Raw genomic sequence first — 25821 nt, 5'->3', positions numbered from 1 at the left:
GCTTAACTCAGTTCAAGCTAGTATCCAGCCTTTGACAGTAAGCTTCTGTAGATTAAGGGTATTTTCGGCTATTATCAGAACTGTTCCTTGTCTGATTAGTTAAGGCCCATGGGCAGGTGCCAAGATGGAAGATTACAAGTGGCTCATCTGCTACAGAGTTTGGCTATATCTCTGTGGTGCAGAAACTGGCCAGCAGCATGACAGGACTGCCATGGCTGACTTGGCTATGGGACATGTTGCACTTTGAATTTTTGGCCTGTCTTCCTCTCCTTCCATTTTCCACTCCCTTCAGTCCCAGGCTGGAGGAGCAGGGAGAGCCTGATGCTGGGAGCTCTACCTTTTCTGGCTGGTTACCCATTTGCATCAATGTGGTGTTGGCTTTGGTGCCAGCGTGGTTGGACTCGAGACCATCTTTGGGCAGCTGAGATGATTTCTTTCTAATGGTTTCTTGACCTGCAGAGCCAGGAGGTTATTTTTGCATAGAGAGACCTCAACATTTCAGTGGGGAGTTTGGTTTTGGACATATTTTTTAATTCCTCACTCGGTTCTTAAGTAATGAAAAAAGTGAAGTCATTTTCAAGGAAGTGACTTTGCAGGTTGATGTGTCAGCTCGTGGGCTTATAGGTGAGCTCATGCTCTCCAAGGCGTCCTTGTCTAAAGGAGGCAAGGGAACCAGTCATCCCCCTGTTGTTTTGCATTACCTAAAAGACTGTTCTCCAACGGGGCAGTGGTGGGTGTAAATTCTGGCACTCATAAAAAAAGTGTTGAGAAACATGTGCCATCTCTTTGGAACCTTATAAAGTTAGCAGCTTACTGGGAAGGGACCTCTGGAGCAGCACATCCAAATCAAACTGAAAGGAGCATGATGGGGAAAGCCCAAGATGAGTTCTGGTCTACTCATTCCACGGGATGGCCCCATGTACTTCAAGGAGCCGCAGTCGTCTCTGAATCTATTGCCAGTTAACACTCTAGAGAAGTTTTGTCAAGTGAATGAATGGATCCCCAATGCAGTCATCACCACGGCTTTTCTAAAAATTTTTTCTTTACCTGGAAAACCCTTTATCCAACATATTTGTTCTTAGATTCAGTTAAATAAATATTATTAGAACCTTTTAGGTGCCGAGCACTGCATGCTGGATAGGATGGATATGAATAAGTCAGCCTTCATATGTTTGAGGACTTTATAATCTAGTGGGGAAGAGAAACACGTGACGAATTGAAACAGAAGGTACAAAAGATGAACACAGAGTGCTATGGGAGGTCATAGAGGGGGAGAAAAAAGCCTAGAACTGGCAAATCAAGGCAGGGGTCCAACAGTTAAAATAAACAATCAAGGAGCTCCTGTTGTGGCTCAGCAGGTTAAGAACCTGGCATAGTATCCATGATGATGAAGGTTCGATTTCCGGCCTCACTCAGTGGGTTAAAGATCCTGCATTGCAAGAAGCTGAAGCTTAGGTCACAGATGTGGCTTGGATCTGATGTTGCTGTGGCCGTGGTGTAGGTGGCGGCTGCAGCCCCGATTAGACCCCTAGCCTGGAAACGTCCATAATCTGCAGGTGCAGCCATAAAAACAAAACAAAGCAAAACAAATGAAAAAACAAACAAACAGGAAATCACCCAAAGTTCAGTTGAGAAGTTACTGATTAATATGATAAAAAGTAATAAAAACTACCATTTATTGAGTCAGGGTCTTTTCACACACATTATCTGAAATATCACATTTTATAACAACTGTTTTCCAAATTAGGAAACTGAGACTCAAAAACTTGCTCAAGCCCACACAACAAATGATCATCAGGGCTGGAGTCAGGATATATCTGCTGCTAAAGTTAATACACACCTTGAAAATACAAGGTTGGTTTTGTTTGTTTTTTGTGAATTATACTGTCTTGGTTTTGAAAATTATTTTTATTAAAGTACAGTTGATTTACAATATTCTGTCAATTTCTGCTGTACAGCAAAATGACCCTGCCATATATACATATATATATATTCTTTCTTGATTAATATATTAATTCTTTACAACTGTCCACCTCTCTGATACTTGGCCATCCCTCTGTATCTGATTCATGCGTCAATTTAAGGAACTCTCTCTTGACACATCTTGCATGTGTTTATTTTTCACTGTAATACTTAATCATCTAACATACAATATGCTATATTTTATTATTTCTTTTTTTAATATATAATGATTTTTATTTTTTTCCATTATAGCTGGTTTATAGTGTTCTTTCAGTTTTCTACTGTACAGCATGGGGACCCAGTTACACATACATGTATTCATTTTTTTTCTCATTATCGTGCTCCATCATAAGTGACCAGACATAGGTCCCAGTACTGCACAGCAGGATCTCATTGCTAATCCATTCCAAAAGCAATAGTCTGCATCTATTAACCCCAAACACTCCATCCATCTCATGCCTTTCCCCTCCCCCTTGGCAACCACAAGTCTGTTCTCCAAGTCCTTGATTTTCTTTTCTGTGGAAAGGTTCATTTGTGCTTTATATTAGATTCCAGATATAAGTGATATCATATGGTATTTGTCTTTCTCTTTCTGACTTACTTCACTCAGTATGAGAGTCTCTAGTTCCATCCATGTTGCTACAAATGGCATTATTTTGTTCTATATTTTATTATTTCTAAGGTGCCCCTTTATTCATAGTCTTACATCTCTGAACTAATGATGCATTGAGACACCAATGGCATGGCAAAGTTTCTGATGTCTTTTTCCTGTTTACACATAAATGTAACAGTGCATCTTCAAGTTGGTGGCATCTGGAATTCTTTATATATGCACTATTGTTATATTGCTTATTTTCTGTCGTCTCTGAGTAGATTATGCACTCCAAGAGAGCAGAACTTTTGTGTTCTTCACCTTTGTGCCCCCATCACCTGGAATGTTGCTGAATGAAGTAATGACTGATTAGATACTGAGTGTCTACTAATCACTTTACAAATTGGGGAGGTTATGCAAACTTTACAGTCCTCAGTAATTTTACCTATAAAATTAGGATGTTATGTGAGATCATCTCTAGGGTGTCACTGAGTTTTAACATTTAAATCATATACTTATCAGCCCGTTTTAACAAATATGATATTGAGGAGCTACTATGTGCCAAGTTAAACTTTCTGTAGGGCACTGGGAGCATTAAGACAAAAGAAAAGAAAAGAAAAAATGCATTCATTTAAGGTGCTTATGATCTTGAAAAGGGGGCTGTTGCATTGATGACTTCTATATAGGGCAGCAAAAATTTTTCTCTGTTTCTAAACTTTCAACTACTATGAGTGTCCTTTCTAGATGGGAGCAAAATTTCTCTTGGAAAAGGCATTTAATTCTGCCTGTCACCAACAGATGGGGCAAGTGGTCACATCAACTAGATATGTTGCATTGGATTTGATAGTTAGTGGATGAGAGGGAGCTTTGAGAACCTAAAATGTTTGCAAGAAAATAAACATCTGTATGCCACAGTAGCATGAGAATTGAAAGTCAGGGTCACTTTGTTCTGCCTGGATGGAGATGGGAGTGAGGTTGCTACGGGGTGAGTCAAAGATGCTACTAAGGGAGTTCTGTTGGGCATCGATGTCTCAGTTGAATTTTGCAGGAAGAAAAAGAATTAAGCAGGTATATCAGTTGGGATGCCTTCAGCTGCAAAATACAGAGTACCCAATTTAAGATGGCTTCAATAAGAAGTGCAATCTTTATTCCATGTAATATAAATTACAGGGGCAGGGAAAGTCCGGGTTTCGTGCAATGGCTCAAAACGTCCTTGAGAACGCAGTCTCTTTCTTTCGCCTTCGCTTGAGCCTCCTCAGAATATTGGTTTTGTTCTTTAGCTTTTTCCTCCATGATTGCAAGATGGCTGCCTAATCCCTCAGCAGTTTTTAAACAACTGTATTTTAAAAGGCTGAAAGGGGACAGCGTTTCTCAAAATCTTTTTTATTAAAAAGAAGACCTGCTCTTCTTGCCCGCATCTCAGCAGACTTCCTTTCAGGTTACAGGGGCCATGGCTGGAGCACATGCCCGTGCTCTTAAACACAAGGGAGCCTGGGAAAGTAGATACCTGGCATTTTCAGGCTCCATACTGCACAGCAGAATCTGTGTGTGTGTGTGTGTGTGTGTGTGTGTGTGTGTGTGTGTGTGTGTGTGTGTCTGAAGGGGGAAAAGCAGGGAATGGTGTGCTTGCTCTGGCACTGTCTTCAAAACAGGAAAAGAAGGAATGGGGAGTTATTAATAGATCTCATACTCAGGTCCTGGCACAGTCTTTTGCTTTCTGAATTGTAGGCATTCAATTAATATTTGCCAGTTGTGGATCATTGTCATAGAAATGACAAAACAATGTCAGGTCAGGCAACTGAATAGTAAAATCAGCTGTTCTTTCCAGGCCATGACAGGATGAGAAAAATTTTCAATTTTGTCCCTTGAATAGGTGACTGTTGATATTTCTACTGGGCGGCTAAATTAAATACTAATTCAACATCAGGTGAGGTAGTGGTGGTGTTTTTTAAAAAACCATGTCTAATTTGGCAATAGTTATATATTCTGAAAGCAAATCAGGAAAAAATCTGAGTTCGATGGAAAAAGACCAGATCCTGGAAAATGAAGGTTTACTGAAAACACTATGTGTGGGGCTCTAATGAAAATAACAGAGTGTAAGATGGCCCATGGGCCATGGAAAAAATTTAGTATGTCCTAAGGAAGCACTTAGTGTCTGTTGATTACACATGGAAACTCACAACAAGGAAGCAGAGGAGAACACCAAATAAGTGCATTTTTAAAAATCTCCTGTCTACAAGCTGACATTAATATTTTTTAAAAAACTTCCTTTACCTTTCTCACAAGTACAAAGAAAACAGAAAGCCAAAAAAGTTGTCTTCTGACTATAACAACAACAACAACAAAATATTAAATTGAGGCTGAAAGAAGACACAAATCATTGTGTTTGGAGGGGTGGGGATTATTTAAAATAACGCATATGAAGCAATGCAGAGAGACGGCAAAATTAGCATGAGCATGTCACAACACCCTAATCCTTTGAAATGACTTCTCACCATGTCTTTATAAGTCTGCTAAACCCTTTTGCAGAATTGTGAGGGCTTGTCTGGAGAATGGAATGCATTAGAGATGAATAAATGGTATGGAGTTATTTCCCATTGCTCTTTCTCGGAAGAGATTGCTCCATTTTTAAATGATTGGGGCTTTTTTACTCTAGCCACAATGTATTTGTTTTCTTTCGTCTGGAGTTTTATTCTTTCATTCCACTCCACCCTACCTTTCTTCTTGTGAATGCAAAACATGCAGTAACCCAGGAAAAGGGATTGCAAAGGACCACGGGTGGTTGATTCATCTTTAAGTGTTTTCCAGTGTTTGCTATGATGTGTTAAGCCAGGTACCACATTTTGGCTGTAAATTTCCCTTTCCTCCTAGACTAGATTCACAGTCCTTTTGAAGGACCGTTATATGCTTTCATTGACCAATTTTCCAACACCGCTTGGAGTTCTTAGATTCCCCCAAGCCCTTGAAGGTAACAATGCCATTTCTTCCCTTCTTTCCGTACCTAACAAGACCTGATGCAGTGTTCTTCCCCAAGAGTCCATGTTAGAGTTCCATAGGGCGCTTTTACCCACACACAGGTGTCTCCTTGCCTTAGCACACCACATCAGAAGCCCTACGGTTGGGCCTGGCAACCATACCTGGTAACACTTCTTTGAATTATTCTGATGTATAGGTCTGGTTCAAACCATGGACTGTTGGAAATCATAAGTTTACTCTCAAAAAGGAAGAGAAAACAAGAAAAATAAATGGAAAGAAAAGAAACATAAAGGGAAACAAAAACTGTGTTAAGAGCCCCTGCATCTCACTACAGCGATAGCTAACCAGTATGAGAAAACTGGGAACTGGCAGAGTGATAGTTGAGATCAACTCCTTGGATACACATTTCTTGTGTGACCTGCATCAAATTAAGTAACCACTCTGAGCCTCAGTTTACTTGTCTTATGATGAGTGTAATAATGATGCCTGCAGTAACTTGGGGATTTAATTATATATTTGCTGGTATTTGCTGGTAGATTGACATAAAGTAGTTGTTCGAACTGTTATTATCTCAGGCTGCTCAGAGGCCTAGATTGAAAGTTAAATAATACATTTGATAAAAAAATGAAAACTTGAGTGTTATAAATAAAGGCATTTTATTCAATAGATAAAACATGTTAAAACCTGAGAACAATAGTAAGATTTTGTTTTAGGTCATAGGTATCATAAATTTGAGATCCATATTTTAATTTAAACAATTACATTAGCAATGAGAATGCCAGAGCCCCTTTTAACAGTATTAGTAAAACTCTAAGGTATCATAAAATGACATCTAGAAATTACTGGCTTGCATAATTAAGGATGGTGTTATTTCTGGTAGGCCAGGAATATTTTGGGCTATTATTCAGTAAAAAAGATTAAGAATACATTTAGTGCATCAGCGAGAAAGTAGGAGAAGAAAATGGCAATTCTTTTTTTTGTGGGGCGTTGGGGGGTGTCACATCTGAGACATGTGTACGTTCCTAGGCCAGGGATCAAACCACACCACAGCAGGGACCCAAGCTGCTGCAGTGACAATGCCAGATCCTTACCTGCTGTGCCACAAGAGAACTCCATTTTGTGTATTTTTTTTTTTTTTTTTTTTTTTTTTTGGTCCTCTTGCTATTTCTTGGGCCGCTCCCGTGGCATATGGAGATTCCCAGGCTGGGGGTCTAATCGGAGCTGTAGCCACTGGCCTACGCCAGAGCCACAGCAACACGGGATCCGAGCCACGTCTGCAACCTACACCACAGACCACGGCAACGCCGGATCGTTAACCCACTGAGCAAGGGCAGGGACCGAACCCGCAACCTCATGGTTCCTAGTCGGATTCGTTAACCACTGCGCCACGACGGGAACTCCCATTTTGTGTTTTTTTTTAATAAAGTTAAGGAGACTGGCCTTTTATTCTTCTATACTGCTTTCTCCTCATTTTGAACTTTTATGACCTCCAGAACCATATGATAGTAAATTTGTGGGGTATTTAAGCCACTAATTTATGGTAATATGCTACAGCAATGATAGGCAACTAATACAGACTTCATAATATCATGCAATTCAATATCTTTTTTTTTTGATTGAGTGATATATGGCCCAGAGAGCTTGACCATTTATTCATTAACTCGTTCAATAACAATTTATTATACTGCTAACATCTGCAGGCTCTGTGAGCAGTAGGCCTATGATCCATGCTATGCCTTTCCAAACTTTTCTCCCAGGAGCCTTCCAGGATTTGGAGGGGAGGGGCCCCAGAAGAAAGACGTTTGAAGCTGATGACCACTGATGGTGGCAGGCCTGATCCCCAGAGCTGCACTTTTTCCATCCCTCCCAGGAGTTTGGTAGTTTGTTTTTCTTTTGATTTTTTGAACTCTCCAGGACTTATAAATTCCTTCCTTTACACAAGTTGGCTAGAGGAGATTTCTGTGGCTGTTATGCCCACTCTAATAAATTATCTAAATAGTTACCTGATAGTAATCCTCTGATCACGTCAAAGTTTTGTGATGGTGTTTTAGACCATCAGTTTATTTCTAGCAAGCTCATTTGATTCCACAGAAATAGTCTTCAGGTCATCAGCCAACTGATGTTTCATCTTCAACAAGCTAAATCTACATCCTAATGTCAGCATTTGGGAAATATTTTTCTGTCTATGTGGAGAGAAAAATGTGCACCCCAGACTGACTTTGCTGTTCTCTGATGTATGAGCTGCTAAAACATGTTAGAAAGAATAGTTTTGTTATAAATATGAATTTTATAACAATTCCATGAATATTATCTGCCATCAGCAAATAAGGAAATTGCCTTGGCTGAGTAACTTCACAAAAATAGCCATGGGAGAGATGGTGATAGACGTATTATGCCTTAAATATGTAGCTAGCATCCTCCTCAAGGAATAGCAGGTTCTTCCAATAAAGAGAAAGGATAAGTCAGAGAACAGAGGTGCTGTGTACCGGCACACAGGTCTATGAAGTTTGGCTTAGTGACGTTAAGCCTGGACCCTTTATGAATCTGGTCCCAGACATCCTGAGAATTCACTGAGAATTCATTCTTCCTTTACAGAGCTTGCCAGACTCTAATGCTAGCAAGATTCAACAGGTGGGTTAAGTAATTGAAGTTAAAGCTGGGCTCCATCATCTGATTTTCTTGATCAATTCATTAGTTGTTAAACTTCAAGATCTTTCCCTAAAAAGTGGGACCAATAATAGCATCTTCATTCTAGAGCTGAAGTATAAGGTTTAAATGAACTAATATGTGGGTAAGATTGAACTTTCTCATCCCCTTTGGAGTGAGGGTGATGGCCTAGTGACTGACTCTGGTCAATGAAGTAAGAGCAAAACTGACACATGTCACTTCTGGGAAGAGGCCTTTGGGAGCGGGTGTTAGATTCACTGTCTTACTGGTGGCCTCAGCAACATCAGGCTCCACACAGTGACCCCTCCATCCTGTGGAGACCTGTGTGAGGGTGATGTAGTGCTCACCCACCAGCTGACCTGAAATAAACCCCTTTTTTTTTCTTTTTAGGGCAGCATATGGAAGTGCCCAGACCAGGGGTCTGAATATGAGCTGTAACTGCCAGCCTACACCAGAGCTGAGCCATGTCTGCGACCTACACCACAGCTCTCAGCAATGCCAGATCCTTAACCCAATGAGCGAGGCCAGGGATTGAACCTGCATCCTCATGGATACTAATCAGATTTGTTTCCATTGAGCCCCGAGGGGAACTCCCAAACCGTTGTTGTTTTAAGCCACTGATATATTCTAGAATGTTTATATCTACCAAATAAACCAGACTGCTTGGAATCACATGTAAAGCACTTAACACATGGTAACCTGGCAGGTGGGATGAGAGGTGAGGTCATAGGATAATTCATCCACTCTTTTAACAGAAGTTTACTGATCACATCCATATGCACTGCTGGGTGAGTAACGACAGAAGGACAAAGAATAGTTTTTCCTGCCCAAGAACAAAAGATCTGATGGTTACAATGGCTGTTACCCCGTCGATGTTGGTTCTGGACATGCCTGAGTGTGTGTTTCCTGCCTGGCTCTGGCACCTTTATTGATGCTTCTGCTCTGAGTTCCCTGACCCCAAATGTCATGACTACACCCAACAAAATGCCCTTTTTTGATGGAACTCACGCCTCTGTTCACTCATATGAACTCACATTCTGTCTAGTCCCTGCCATCCCATTAGGCCAAAATAAAACCAAATATTTTGCATCCTGATCCCCTATCCATCTACTCAGGCTATGTTAGACCCACCTGAGCTATAGTGTTAGGAGAGCTTTCTGAAGAAGCGGAGAAGCAACAAATCCAAAGACTTTACTTCACCCCCTTTCTGGAAATGAATGGCATCTGGTGAAGTGTGGTGATGAACCTCACTGGGTTCCTGGCAGCAAGCCTGAACTCTGTGATGTGGGGCCTTGTTCCACTGAGGTGGGAAGGCAGAGGTCCCTGCTGCAGTCCTCTGCTCCCACATGAGAAGGAGCGTTGGTGGTTCAGGACTTTGAAAATCAAGGGAGAACATCCTTTCATATTGAATCCAGCAGCTGGCACCCTGGCCTTGGCAGAGATGCCCCAGCCCTGACTGGTACTGAAAAGAGTGCCCTTCTTGGCAGCTCTCAGAGAGGGAGAGGGAAGGGCTAAGACAGTTGTTGATGAACTTGATGTCCAGGAGTGGTTTGAAATAAAACATACAACTTTCTGCAGTCTTAGGGTAGCTTAAGCAGGACGGATGGTATGGGGAATAAAAGCATTGTAGGATCCATGCTACTTCCTTATGAATACTGGCCTTGCTGCTTATAAGATGTGTGATCTTGAGTAAATTGTTTGATCTCTCTGAGCCCCAGTGTTCTTACCTGTAAAATGGTAATGTTAACATCTTATAGTTGGTGTTCAAAGAATTAAATGAAGTAATACATGTCTGGGGGCATAGCAGACTTGCCCTATGTGTTCAGGCCTTTTCGTTTTTCCTTCTGCATTGTCTATGATGAAGTATTTCCTTTTGCTTTAATATCTCTGGGAGAAAAAATTATGTGTCTTTGCAGGTTATAATGCCCTATATCATGCATCATATGTTGCCTCCACCATGTATTTTTTATCCTCCCAATAATTTTATGAGTGATGCTCATTTTATAAAGAAAGTGAAGCTCAAAGAGATTAAGCAACTTTATCAGTGATCACAAAGATAGTACTTGTCATGGGTATGACGTGTGCTCAAATGTTGGACCCAAAGCTCCCCTCTTTCTAGTCCTTGATTTTTCTTTGAGATTTGCATGGAATCTGGATTTGTTGTGGTCAAAGATTAAGCCATGTTAGCACTATCTGTGTCTCATAGCCTTTCTATTTCACTGTTATTAGAAACGTCTTAATATAAGGTCAGCCTTAGACATGTCGAGTCTTCATTGGGGAAGGGGCAGTTGTGTAAGTGTCAGGTTGAGTGTGGTGCCCTTTTTCTGTAGGGCACCACAGAACACCACATTTTAATATATGTAGGGTCTCAAACAGGCAATCAAAAAGGGAAAAGAAGGTATACCTGCCATCTTTTCATCCCTTCCCCCAAATCTACTCCCATCCTGGGGATACTGATCTTCAAGGACTATACCTCTCCTTGAAGGATTACCTGGGGGTGGTTGGCTTTCTTATGATAGCTTATCTCAAGCTATCATTCTTTTTATCTGAGTTCCATTAGTCATGCCATCTCCTCATTTTTGAGGGCTTAGAAATGGTAAAATTCTCAGGGTACTGAACACCAGTGTAAAGAGTGACTTATTAAACCTTCCTAAATTTAGCCTGATTTTCTGATAGGACCCTGGGTGACAATACGATACTAGGAAAATGGTACCCTAGTTAGATAATGGCTGTCAATAATCAATTTTTTTTTTAATCCGTCACCAAACCAAAGTCCTCAATCACACAGGGTCCATTTGTGACTGTTTTTTCTCTTCCAAAGAGTCCCTAGGCAGTAACTTTACTTTGGTCTTCCCAATATATAAATGTCATCATTGTAAGTACACCTGTTTTGGTGCCTGGAGCCCTCTTTCCCCAGATACATATATGACCTGCCTTTCACTTAATTCAATGTCATTTTGCTTTAATGTCATTTTTTTAGAGCGGTGTCTCTGGACCATGCTATCTAAAACAGTAATTCCTTCATTGTGCTCTGCTTCCTTACATGTCTTTATTTTTATTTTCAATATTATTTTTTCTCCACATAAAATATTACATACAGCATTTAATTGTCTGTTTTTCATCACTAAAATTAAAGTTCTGTGGAGGAATGACTGCCCGTTTTGTTCATGCGGTATACATAAAATGATCTATTGGGTTAAATAAAGGGGAAGTTTGTTAGGACAAATGCAAGCTCTGCAGAAGGAAGAAAAAGAGTGTACAGATTTTTTTTGAATAACTATGCTGTAATCATCTAAAAGAGCAGACCAAAGTACTGTGCTCTGATCACCAGAGAAAGATGTATTTTCCTTTAATTAAGAAGAGAATTCCTTTAAGGACGTTCAGTTCCCTTTACTGCCATCTCATCAAGCAACTTTCTGTCACTAACTAGGTTTTCTAATTGCCTTGTTCCTGGTAAAGACTGAATGGAGGGCTGTTGGGCATCGGCATTCTGATCCCTAGAGTGGTTCCTTCTCTGTTCTCAGTATCTCCCTTAGTAATCAGTCAAGTGATATTCCTGTTTATAACGAAAAGTCAGAGCTAAAATTTAGGTAAACTCACAAAATCAGGTTTATGAACTAGAAAGCCAAGGTCTCAACTCAGCACTGTGATTTTCCTCCGTGGGTGGCAGCCACGATGAAACACATCTGGAAAAGTTATCCAGCCTTATCCATGGCTTTCCTTTGCCACCCAGAGAGGTGGATACATTTTGGTTAGATTCAAGTTCATATTTGCTTACATGCAGCAATAGTGGATCTTCAAAATTAACCTAAATGGGCTTAAGGTTTATAGTGTGTTACTGGAGAAAAGGAAGACATTTTCTGTAGCACTGACCACAGAGTTTACTTTTAATGGACAGATTTTCATTTAGTGAACTACAGCAAAACGAAACAAAAATGCTGCAGACATTTTTCTCTCAGTAGCTACCTACTAAAGCTCAAACTGGCCAACTTCCATGCCCTTCAGGGGTCCAGAAATACAGACAGAAAGTTAACATTTCCCCAGCAATAACAATTCTGTAATAAAAGCTGAGGAGAAACAATAAAACAGAAGGTCAGGATAAAAGCAATTCACATTTTATTAACATCCTAACACTCCATCAGAATAAATTCTCAATATTGAAGTGAAGTTGAGAGTAAAATTAGAATAACATTTGTAATCAAATGACTTTTTTTTTTTCATTTTTAGGCACAGCGTTACTCTGGCCTTATAGCAAGGGGTGCACTTATATAGCATTTCTAAATTTCCTCAACTTGTAAGTTCTGCTGTGTCACCCTATAGATAATTTCGCCCAAACAAGTTATTTTATTTCAGGTGTAAATATTCTTTTCAAAGAAAAGTTGATTTTTGTAGGATTCGCCATCTTGTTCATTTGCTCATATTCACTCTATTAGTGTGAGAAACCACACACACTAACGAGTGTAATGAAAACAGTGATTTGAAGCAACTTAAATGAATTCTTCAAACATCCCTAGTAAGCCAAGAGGCTGACAGATTGACCTCTGGACCCGGACATAGCCTAAAACTCCATTTCCCAGTATTTGGCTTTCCTTTACATGCTCTTAAATAGTCCTTTCCTCTAACTGCAGAAGAAAGAGGTGGTTTTCTCGTGTGTGTGTGTGTGTGTGTGTGTGTGTGTGTGTGTGTGTGTGTGTTGTATGGCAGAACACTTGTATCAGTGTGATTCCTCTTGAAAAGTGAGCTCAGATCATCATTCTTTATTGGTGTAGTGGAAAGAGTTTGGGAAATGTATTTATAGGACTGAGTCCCACACAGAGAAGTGTTAGCACAGCCTCCCTGAGAGATGTAAAACAGAGATCATAATTACGTGCTCACAGAATCGCTCTAGAACAGCTAGAACCACTATCCTCACTGAACTCAGGACAGACAACGTGTGAAACTACAACAAAGTGATACTTCAGCAATATCCCAAATGGCAAAGAATTAAAAAGTACTTTTTTGAAATGAGAGTATGGCCTAGAACCATGGCCCTATAGGAAAAGCTATCCTTAGAGTTCCCCTTGTGGCTTAGCCGAAACAAATCTGACTAGCATCCATGAGGATGCAGGTTTGATCCCTGGCCTCACTTAGTGGGTTAAGGATCCAGCGTTGCCAGGAGCTATAGTGTAGGCTGCAGACACAGCTCAGATCTGGCATTCCTGTGGCTGTGCTATAGGCCAATGGCTACAGCTCTGATTTGACCCCTAGCTGGGAAACTTCCGTATGCTGCAGGAGCGGCCCTAAAAGACCAAAAAAAAAAAAAAAAAAAAAAAAAGAAGGAAAGCTATCCTTGCAGTTAATTAAGACATTAAGATGCTTACATTGTATTTAAGATTAGTTTAGCAAAACTGGTATCGGAAAACAAATGCCAGAAGTTCCCACTGTGGCTCAGTGGATTGAGGATCCAACATTGCTGCAGCTGTGGCATAGGTGGCAGCTGCAGCTCAGATTCTCAGATTCGATCCCTGACCCAGGAACTTTGATATGCATGGGTGTGGCCAAAAAAAAAAAAAAAAAAAAAAAAAAGAAGAGGGAAAGTAAAAGAAAACAAATGCCAAAACACTGAGTGGCCCAGTAGGAATGGTGTGTAACAGAGTACTGTGGGACTTGTAGTTTCAGATTTGGGCCTGAGCAGAGAGCCCAGGACCTGGGGACTGGAAGAGTGGCTTCCTCAATAGAGGCTAATTCTAGGCTCAGTCTGCCTGCCCCACTGCAGGGCTGAAGGTGGGCATGCTGTGATCTAGGTGGTTTTCTGAGGTAGTGAAGGGACACTTCAACATTGTGTAGAGGAAAGACAAGCTGAATGAGAGAGAAGGGTGACCAAGAGATGATAAACCAGTCGATGTAAAGGGCAAAAGAGAAAGAAGGTGGTGTTTAACCTTGAGCCTTCCAAGCTTCCATGACCTGTCCTTTTCAGATGATGAACTTATAAAGCAGATAAAATTGCTAACGATTGGGACACTGAAAGAAAACGTTAGAGCCCCTTTCATTGTGAGAGAATCTTTCATCAATGACCTTTGTTATTTAGGAATATATATTCAATTTCCTTAAAGCAAATGCCTTAATAGTAGTTTCTGAGCCTTCCACTCCTTTAAAAATGTACTGAATACCAAATTAGATACAAATAACTTCTCATCCAAAAAGGACTCTTTATCCTTTTTTTATTTACACATAAGCCATAGGAAAATATCTCTTTATAAATCTACATCCTAGCCTTAGAATGCCCCTCAATTGTGTCGACAAGCATGTTTTAATGTGCTGCAGTGCTGATGACATAGAAGCATGATCACCTCAATTTAAATAAATTTAAGTAAAACCCTGATAGCCAGAGAGAGTAGCAAGACTCTCCTTTGACTCTAGTTGTGATAAATGTATGTATTCATACTTAAAACCAACAGATTACTTTCCTTCACATAATCCTAAGGGGATTAATACTAGCAGATATCATGCCAGTCTCAAAGTCCTGGACTTTCAGTGTACTGAGCACCTACAAGAAGTTGTGTCACATTGTTTAAATGGAATGCTGCCCTCTATTGGTTACACAAATCCTTCTGGGGTCAAACAAAATCATAGTCTCTAATCTCCAGTTGGGGCAGTTAATAGAGGGATTTAATTATTGGAGAGACCAAAAAAATAATAATAATAATAAAATTAACCTACACTTTTATTTTACACTATACAAAATAGAGTTGCATGGAGGCAATTCATTCCAAGGTCATCTGGCTAAGTAACATAGAGCCAAGGATGAATCAGTTCATTGCTTTTCCCATTCTAATGCATATTTGAATATAATTTTCACTTCCAGTTTCATAATTCAGATATTTCAAGGGAAAGCAAAAACAACAATTTTGTCAAAGGAATTTGTAATAAGATTAATTATGCTAAATAAATATGTTGTCAAAACTTTCCAAACATTAGAATACTGAGCATTTTATCAAATCAGAAAATTTGGTAAGTTCTCAAATATCAAACTAAAAAAATTTCCAGCTTTCAGGACATTTTACTTATATTCTCTCAAGATCATTCTTGTTCTTATTTATCATCTGAGAAATCAAAGAACCAGTTGAATAAATATCCAACACATGGCAGAATATCAAAAACTGCTTAAAAGCATTTTTTTTCCCTAAAAATTTCCATTTATTTCAAGACAACCATTTGCTTTTGTATTTGTTCCCAAGCTGTTGTTTTTATTTGAAATAGCTTTATTGAGGTATACTATATATACAAAAAATATATATTTTAGTGTATGGTTGAATGATTTTACATCTGCACTCATGTAACCATCATCAGAATCCAGATATAGAACTTATACATATAGATGTAGAATGTATATATCACCCAAGAAAGCTGCCTTGTACTTGACCTCAGTCAGTCTCCCCATTCTGGCCCCCAGCAACCATTTATCTGTTTTCTCTCTAATATATAAGATTAGATTTGATTTCTACAGACCTTCACATATAAGAAATTTTAAAGTAGTTACTCTTTCATGTCTGGCTTATCTTATTCAGCATGATGGTTTGGGACTCGTCATTGCTGTTTTGTGTATCAGTAGTTTGCTCCTGTTATTGTCTGTGCTGTGTTCCAAAGTATGGATGTACCACAATATTCATCGTCTCACTAGCTATTGGATATTTGGGTTTTTTCTAGTTTTGGGCTTTGTTTTTAAATTTAAAATACTGATGTAAAAATTCATGTAAAGAGTTCCTGCTGTGGCACAACAGAATCTGCAGTGTCTCTGGAGCACCAAGACAAGGTTCAATCCCCAGCCCAGCACAGTGGGTTAAAGAAATCCAGAGTTGCTGTAGCTGTGGCAGAGGTTGCAACCGTGGCTTTAATCTGATCCTTGTCCCAGGAACTCCACATGGCACAGGGCAGCCAAAAAAGAAAGAAAAAAAAAATCATGTTAAAGTTATTGTGTGGTCAGATATTTTCATTTCTGTTAGGTAAATTCCTAAAAGTGTAGTTATTGGGTCATATGATAAATGTGTGTTTAACTTGATGAGACGCCGCTAAACTGACATCCAAAGCAACTGTAGGATTTTACATTTCCACCAGGATCAGCATCCTTTTTAAAGATGTTATTTGGTTATTGAGCCTTTCAAAATACGGCTCTCATAGATGACTACAATTCTGGTAGATATCCCTTTTTTTAAAAAAAAGGTCATAAGCATGTTACTCAATTACAGAAATACCTATGCAAAACTCAAGAAGAGTGACTGATGACTTAAAGGGTATTGGGTTTTCTTTAGAGATAGTGAGAATGTTTGGGACCTAGATAGAAGGCATAGATGCACAAGACACTGAATCTACCAAATGACACTGAATTATATACTTCAAAAATTGTTAATTTTTAATTAAATTTATTATGTATTTATTTTAGACTATAGTTGATTTACAACATTGTGTTAGTTTTAGGCATACAGCAACATGAATTTGCTATACATATACATATGTCCCTTCCTTTTCCCATATAGGTCACTACAGAGTAGATATTGAGTAGATTTCCCTGTGCCATACAGTAGGCTCTCGTTACTCATCCATTCCATATATGGTAGTGTGTATATGTCAATCCCAACCTCCCATTTTTTCCCTCCCCAACATTTTCCCTTTGGTAACCCTAAGTTTGGTTTCAGAATCTTTGAGTCTGATTTTGTTTGGTTGACAAGTTCCCCTGTATCATTCTTTTTTTTTTAATGAATTTTATTACATTTAGAGTTGTGCAATGATCATCACAACCCAATTTTATAGCATTTCCATCATTTTTTATTATTCCACATATTAGTAATCTCATATTTGTTTTTTCTCTGTCAGACTTACTTCACTTAGTATGATCATTTCTAGGTCCATCCATGTTGCTGCAAATGACATTATTTCATTCTTTTTTTATGGTGGAATAATATTCGTATATATATGTATATATATATATATCACATCTTCTTTATTCCATCTGTTTGTGGACATTTGGCTTGCTTCCATGTCTCAGCTATTGTAAATAATGCTACAGTGAACACTGGGGTGCAAGCATCTTTTGGAATCATGGTTTCCTCTAGATATATGTCCAGAAGTAGGATTGCTGGAGCATATGGTAGTTGTATATTTGTTTTTTTAAGGAATCTCCATACTGTTCTCCATAGTGGCTGCACCAATTTGTATTCTTACCAGCAGTGTAGGAGGGTACCCTTTTCTCTGAACCATCTCCAACATTTATTGTTTGTAAATGATGGCCATTGTGACTGGTATGAGGTGATACCTCATTGTAGTTTTGATGTGCATTTCTCTAATGATTAGTCATGTTGAGCATCTTTTCATGTGCTTTTTGGCCATCTGTCTGTCTTCTTTGAAGAAGTGTCTGTTTAGATCTTCTGACCATTTTTTGATTGGGATGTTTGGGGCTTTTTTGATATAAACTTGTATGAGATATTTGCGTATTTCCGAGATTAATCCCTTGTTGGTGGTTTCATTTGCAAACATTTTCTCCCATTCTGTAAGTTGTCTGTTCATTTTGTTTATGGCTTCCTTTGCTGTTCAAAAGCTTTTAAGTTTAATTAGGTCCAATTATTTTTGTGTTTATTTTCAATCCTCTGGGGGGTAGGTCCAAAAAAGATCACTGCTGCAATTGATGTCAAAGAATGTTCTGCCTATATTTTCCTCTAAGAGTTTTATAGTATCTGGTCTTATGTTTAGGTCTTTAATACAAAAAAAAAATGGTTAGTTTATGTTATAAGAATTTCACTCTAATTTTAAAAAAAGAAAAAAAAAAGGAAAAGAGAGGAATTGTACCTTATCCCATCTCTGAAGTACACATGGGACTACTTGCAGAACTGTTTCTGGAGAGTGAAAAAAAGACACACACTTAGATATAGTCTAAGGGGAACTTTAGAACTCCATGTATAAAGAGAAAATATGAAAAGTTTCCAGAGAGGAAAACAGATAGCTTACAAAGGAATAAGAAAGGTTGATAAGAGACTCTTCTTTAAAACAACTGGCTCAAGAAAACATTCAAGCTTTATCTTTAAAATGCTTAGGAAAACAAAGATTATGAGCTTTGAATTCTATGCTCAGACTAATTATCATTCACGTAAATTGCAAAATAAAGACGAATGAAGATATGCTTGGACTTAGGATATTTATCACCCAAACTCTGTCTGAAAGTTTTCCTAAAGTCGTATTTCAACAAACTTTTTAAAAACTTAGAAGCTATATTTTATCACAAATACTGACAAGTAAAAAAAAAATCAGTACAACTTTTTGCCAAGAATAAGTATTGCTATGATTTCTGCTCCAACAGATAGAGCTTAGAAGTCAGCATTCCTGCTCTTATAACAAGAAAAATCTGAACAAACTAAAAATCAACAAATATCCTTGGACCCATCAGAGGACCTGGGTCACATGGCAAACCATCACCTCAAAATCTGGGGAGACAGGTGCATCCAGATGGATAGAGCTAAGATCCCCTTACCTGAATCAGAAGCCACTAGAGCCATAAACTGATGAATCTGACAAACTTTTGGAAGGTGATGGTGCACTAGCATAAAAATTACTCCGCAGCAAAGGCTCACTCAGGAGCAATGTCTTTGATAGGTATCAAGTCTGAAACCTTATTCTAGCTAAGAATAGGGAATTCTTTCCCACTAGCCCCCTCCAACCTTCTTGTCTCAACCAAGGGAGGAAAACATATTCCAGAGTGTCAGGCTTCAAGGAAATAGACTAAGAATGAGGCAGCCAGACCAGAGAAAGGAGTAGAAGACAGGGGAGGGAAAGTAATACTGCTGAAAAGACATTTATGAAGTTCACTGCCTTGAGACAGAGACCCAGTAAAAGACCAACATCTAATTGTGAGATTATAGAACGCTCCTCCTTCTCCCACACTTTATCTCCACACCAACAGGGCTCCAGTATAATAACAGTAGATTTCAGCTGAAAGAGCTGCAAGACTCAGAGTCTCTCTGGGGCAGGGGCGGTGGTGGGGGCAGGGAAGAGAACACAGGAAAACCCCAAGTTAAGAGGGAACACAATAAGGACACTAGAGGACTATAAAGCCTCTGATCCTGAAACTATAGTTTCAACAAATATCGAACATCTCCAGCTTCTAGCCAGATTAACATAAGTCCTCACATTGCAGGTCTATTTAGCACTAATCCTATTACCCAATACAGCAGGTCTGGTTTTCAGCAGAAAAGTATATGGCATGCCAAAAAACAAGAAAAACATCCAAAGAGATAAAGAGTCATCAGAACCAGAGGCAGATATGAGAGATTATTGGAGAATTTTAAATAATTATAATATATTAGAGGCTCTAATGGAAAAAATAGACAATATGCAAGAACAGATGAGTAATGTAATCAGAGATGGCTATTCTAGTAAAGAATCAAATGGAAAATGCTAAAAGTAAAAAAAATAATAATAATAAGTGAAGAATGTGCTTATTGGGTTCATTCGTAGACTCCACATGGCTGAGAAGAGGCTCAGTGAACTTGAAAATAGTTCACATTTTCCAAACTGAACTACAAAAAGGAAAAATAATGAACAAAACAGAGGAGAATACATAAAGCTGTGACAATATCAAAAGATATCAATGACCTATAATTGGAATATAAGAAGGAGAAGAAAAAGAGAATGGAGCAGAAGAGATATTTGAAGTAATAATTCTCAAGAGCTTTCCAAAATTAGTGACAGACCTCAAACCACAGGCCCAGGAAGCTTAGGACACCATGCAAAATAAAAATCCCATGCATGGGCATAATATATTCAAACTACAGAACACCAAAGACAAAGAGAAACTCTTGGAAGAACATATACAATAACCATCTTGAAAATTCTCAGATTATATCAATATGGTACTAGCGTGTAAGCTATAAACAGATTATCTCTAGGTAGTAATAAATTTCGTATACCGTGAATATACAGGCAGACCTCAGAGATACTGTCTCAGGGTTCAGTTCCAGGTCACCACAATGAATTTTTTTGTCTTACAGTTAATAAGAAAGTTGTATTTACACTATACTATAGTTCATTAAATATGTCTTAAAAAAAAACCATACCTAATTTAACAATACCTTAATTTAACAATAATGAAGTAATGCTGTTGGGAAGATGTTGTCAATAGACTTGCTCAAGTAAGGTTGCCACACACCTTCAATTTGTTAAAAAATGCAATATCTGTGAAGCACAATAAAGCAAAGTGCAATAAAATGAGATCTGCCTTACATACTGTAAATCTATAAGGATAGCAACTTGGGAGTGTGAGAGAGGGTATATAACTTCCAAAACACTAGAGGAAAAAGATTAAAAAAGAAAAATGTGGGAATTCCCATCATGGCTCAGTGGTTAACAAATCCGACTAGGAACCATGAGGTTGCAGGTTCGATCCCTGGCCTTGCTCAGTGGGTTAAGGATCCGGCGTTGCCATGAGCTGAGGTGTAGGTTGCAGACATGGCTCGGATCCTGCGTTGCTGTGGCTCTGGTGTAGGCCGGTGGCTACAGCTCAGATTCGACCCTTAGCCTAGGAACCTCCATATGCCGTGGGAGCGGCCCTAGAAAAGGCAAAAAGACAAAAAAAAAGAAAGAAAAATGTATCAGCAAACTTAAGTATATACTGAAGAATTTGAGATCATTAAAAAGACGAAGAGGCGTATCTGTTGTGGCGCAGTGGAAGCAAATCCAACTAGTAGCCAGGAGGACACAGGTTCCATCCCTGGCCAGTGGGATCAAGGATCCGCTGTGACCGTGAGCTGTGGTGTACGTCGCAGACATGGCTCGGATCACAAGTTGCTGTGGCTGTGGGGTAGGCTGGCAGCTGCAGCTCTAATTCAACCCCTAGCCTGGTGACTTCCATATGCTGTGGGTGCAGCCCTAAATAGCAAAAAAAATAAGATAAAATAAAAATTAAAAGAACAAGGTAGGTTTATATCCACTGAGATCAAAATCTTATATTGTTTCACTAAATATATATATATATATATATATATATATATATATATACACACATTCATATATATATGCATATTATGAGAAGCAACGCCAAGTAGTTATGTTGTGAGCCATATGGGAAGTCCTATATATATATATATGCATATTAAAGCTGAAAAGAATATACTTCTAGAAAAAGGAAGGGAACTAAAGTGCAGAAGGGAGAAAAAACATTTTGCTAGCCTATATTGTGTATATCTTATATAATTTGGAAGATGGTTTTTTAAAACTGCCAGCCTCTCTGAGTAGATCTTGTCCCAATATTGAAGACCGGAGGATGAATCTGAATTGCCTTTTCTTCACTGTAAATGGAAGGGCAAATTTAACATGGACGAATATGTAAAAATACAAATTATTTCTCTCCGCAAAACCTTCAAATGTCATGTTAGGAGATAGAGCTTCAAAGGGAAATAATTTGTTCCTGGAACACAATTTTTCATTTAAACACAAACTTCATTTTGAGGAGAAAACAAATAGACACAAGATGACCCCGCTGGCCTTATGCCCACTCATGTCCCACAAGTACCATATAGAATCATGAAAGGAACCACATCAAGGCAGATTAGACCACTGAGAACTTCAAGGAAATCACATCAGCCACGCACAATTTGTCTGTGGACCTTTGTTAGGAAGAGGAAACTGAGTGGCCCAGAGCTAATGGGAACAGTCATCAAGTTAGAGGTTCTCTTTTGAAATGGCATGAAGAAGCATGAATCTTAAAAAAAAGGTCTGGAAAGTCCATCAATGTCATAGACTTTGGGCTTTGTCTCTTGTAGGGAATAAAACAAGCATGATGCTGTTCAGTGTCCTTAAAGATATTTTTATCTCCACTAACTGGATGAACAATTCTTTCAGCCAAGGGAGGAATTAATGAGTTTATTTTTATTTTTACACATGAATAATATAATAAATAATCTATTTTTAGTATTTTTAATATTTTGGAACTTCACACACATATGATTTGGAAGTCAGTGTTATATAGGATGTTAAGAAATTTGGGAGTTACCACTGTGGCTGAGTGGGTTAAGAACCTGATGTTGTCTCTGTGAGGATGCAGATTTAATCCCTGGCCTCACTCATGGATTAAGAATTCAGCATTGCCAGAAGTTGTGGAGTAGGTAGCAGATGCAGCTTCGACCTGGTGTTGTTGTGGCTGTGGGGTGGGCCGCAGCTGCAGCTCTTATTCAGCCCCTGGCCCAGGAACTTGCATATATCACAGGTACAGCTGTTAAAACCAGAAAAATGAAATTGGGCTGTAAAGCCATACTGCCTGGGATAGCATCCTGTGTAAGTGCTAAGTGACGTTCGTCAAACATTTATCTCCCTGTGTCTTCATTATCTCAACGTGAGAATGGCAACTACTTATTTCATTGTTGTAAGGATTGACCAAGTCACAGTAATAAAATTTCTCACAACTGTCCCTAGTACACATCAACACGGGTAAAGAATAGCTATTTAAAATCACATCAACCCCATGAGGTAGGTCCTTATTCTACAGACAAGAATGCTGAGACCTTGAGAAGGAAAGTAACTGGTCCAAGATTTTGCAAATGGTGGGTGGAAATGGTGAAGACAGACTCCAAATCCTGTAGAGTCTGGCTACAAAACCCTTGCTCTGAGCACTCATTAAAATGGATTAGTTTGTAACTTTTTCATGTCACAGTCATTTACCTTTACACTTGAATATAAACTCTAGGAAGCAGGAGTTACTGTACCTTCTACTTATAGATTTTCTTTTCTGGCCCAGATCAAGGCCCTGGAAATACATGACAAAAATTGCTGAAAAATAAGCAAATAATACTTATAAAGCACTTAAAAAATGTCTGCCAAGAACTAGAGCCAGACACCAAAATAAATTACATGTATATTTAATCTTTATAGCAATCTCAAGAGGCAGGTGTTAATATCCCCTGCTTTGCAGATGCTTTACAGATGTTGCCTAGAGGATAAATTTTCTTTCCTCAGACTCCATATTTTCCTTGTGGAATGCACATGGTAAATGAGAGCAGGATCTTAAAGCCAAATCTAATTTGGTAAGAAGCTTTGGTCCGCTACTGACTGAAGTGTGTGATTTTGAGTTATTAAACTTCTCTGAGTTTCATCTGTAGAATGCAAATAGTACACCAGCCTGTATCAATGGATAATTGTATGAAATTAGGCAATACATTTAAAGCCCTCTGCTGGAATCACAGGGAACTGTTAATAATTGTTATTATTATCACAGTTAATATGAGTTTTAATAGAGTCACCTGAAATAAAAGGACCTTTATTAAACTTTAGCCTGTCAACATCTGCTTTAAAATAAGAAATATCCAGAGTTCCTGTCGTGGTGCAAGGGAGACGAATCCGACTAGGGACCATGAGGTTGCGGGTTCGATCCCTGGCCTTGCTCAGTGGGTTAAGGATTCGGCGTTGCTGTGAGCTGTGGTTTAGGTTGCAGTCACAGCTCAGATCTGGCATTGCTGTGGCTCTGGTGTAGGCCAGCAGCAACACTTCCAATTGGACCCCTAGCGTGGGAACCTCCATGTGCTGCTAGTGTGGCCCTAATAGGACAAAACACCAAAAATAAAAATGAAATAAACAAGAATCACTGAAATAAAAAGAAATTTAATAGAAAGGAGTGTGAACACTTGTGGTGTGGGGGTACAAAATGAATTCATTCTCCTTTTTAAAAAAAAAGTGGAAAAAAATAAAACGAGAAATATCCTCTCTAAAATGGGAATTCTTTGGAGGTCAGTTACGCAGGTAATTGAATCAGTTGAAACAATTCTGCTGGATGGTACCTGTCCAAAATAATCATTATTTCAGTAAAGTGGTTGATAGGAATATTTTAAATAAAACAGTAAAATTATTACTTCTGCCTCTAAGTTTTTAGGAATAGGCAGCCTGTGATGTATAGATAGAAATCTGTATGCAACCAGCGTTTCTTCTGAAGCTAAAGGATCTGACCTCAGAAGAGACTATGAAGCCAAACCTATTGAGATTTTATCATCATTTGATACTTGCACTTCAAAACTCAAAATCCCTTGGGGAGGAAAACTTCAAACATATCATTTTTATTTTAGAAACTATGATAAACTTTTTTATGCAGAATAATCAGTAAATTGAGAGTGCTAGTTATAATCAAATAATATTTGTCAAATATCCTAGCTTAATTAAAAGCTAGAATATTTGTATCAAACATTATACTCTTAATAGTAATCATAGCATTGAAGTTTCAGCGAGTAAAATGCTTTGATTATTCTGAAACTGCTTAGAATCTTAGCATGTCCCAGTATTATCATTATGAACCTTAATAGGTATGATAAGAGAAATTTCAGTATAAAGTAAGAAAGATTTTCTCACAGAGAGAGCCCTTCCAAGACAGGATGGGTAATGCGGGGATATTGTGGATTCCCTTTGCAGGGAGATTTAAAGAAAGGCTGCAGGATTGCTTGCCTGGAAGTTTGCAAAACAGATGTTAGCAGAGGATGAGGAGCCCCAGAATTAATGTTAGCCAAGGGTAATTGCATTTGTTTCCTAGGGCTGCCATGACAAAGCACCACCAATGGGGTAACTTCAACAATAGAAATTTATTTTGTCCAGTCCCAGATCAAGGTGTTCTCAGAGTTGATGTCTTCCATGGCCTCTCACTTTGGCTTGTAGATGGCCATCTTCTCCCTGCGTCTTCCCATATTTTTCTCATTGTGTAGGTCCTAGTCGCCTTTCATAAGGACACTGGTTGTATTGAATTAGAGCTCACTCTAATGACTTCATGTATTCTTAAATAGCCCTTTAAGGACCCTTTTTCCACATAAGTCACATTCTAAAGCATTGGGGGTGGGGATTTTGATGTATGAGTTGGGGGATGCACAGTTCAGTCCCAGTCACTGGTTTTGCAAATGAATCCCTTGGAACCCTGGCTAAAGATTCAGAATTCCTTAGCTCCACTACTGAAGATTAATTCACTAGGTCAAGGGAATTGCATTTTTAACAAGTGTCTAATAATTAGGGCTCGTTTTCTCGCAAGTGAAATAATATGTATCTCAAGCTGGTTCAATCAGAATAGAGAATTTCATGGCTTACATAACTGAACATTTCAAGAATAAGGTTTCAGGGCTACCTTGATCGAGAGTCTAAATGATGGTATAGTATGAACGATGCTACAGCAGCCTGACTTCTCGTTCTACATTTCTTCCATCCATATTTTCAGTGTTCCCTCCACTTCTCAGTCCCCTTTTGGTTGGAAAATGGCTTGACCCAGCCCTTATGTCTTCAGAGGTTCATATTTAGTAGAGTTGAGGGTCAATCTGGTTAACTTCTTACCTGTAAAGTGGCAAAATGAATGTGGATTGACAAAACTTGATCCTAAGAGGAAAAATAGAGTAAGGGATAAAAATGGGTAAATTTCTGTGCTAAGTGGGTAAAGTTGTCAAGTGACCTAATCCAAAAGATATGAAGTAAATAGTTATACCAAACATAATGCAAAATTTACTTTGGTAATAGGTTACTAATACTGACAGAGTTGACTTCAGGGTTATTACATTAGCCTCTACACAAGTGCACCATATTTATATTCACATTAACTACATTTATTATCACCATTATAGAGGCAGGGAAACTGAGTCTCCCTGGCG

General features: G+C 38.7%; 1 protein-coding gene across 2 annotated transcripts in view; it reads left to right on the top strand.

The window, feature by feature from the left end:
- COLEC10 (collectin subfamily member 10) overlaps positions 1-25821 on the top strand; it is a 204627-nt gene that overhangs the window by 36851 nt on the left and 141955 nt on the right. The gene's annotated exons all lie outside the window — the stretch shown is intronic.

The sequence above is a fragment of the Sus scrofa genome, chromosome 4, assembly GCF_054392235.1.
Source record: "Sus scrofa isolate SSC_HxYL_T2T_F1_AM1 chromosome 4, Sscrofa_HxYL_maternal_Yorkshire_Landrace_v2.0, whole genome shotgun sequence".
NCBI classification, from domain to species: Eukaryota; Metazoa; Chordata; class Mammalia; order Artiodactyla; family Suidae; genus Sus; species Sus scrofa.
The sequence above is the reverse complement of the archived record's forward strand: the minus strand, read 5'-3'. Positions and strand labels throughout refer to the sequence as shown.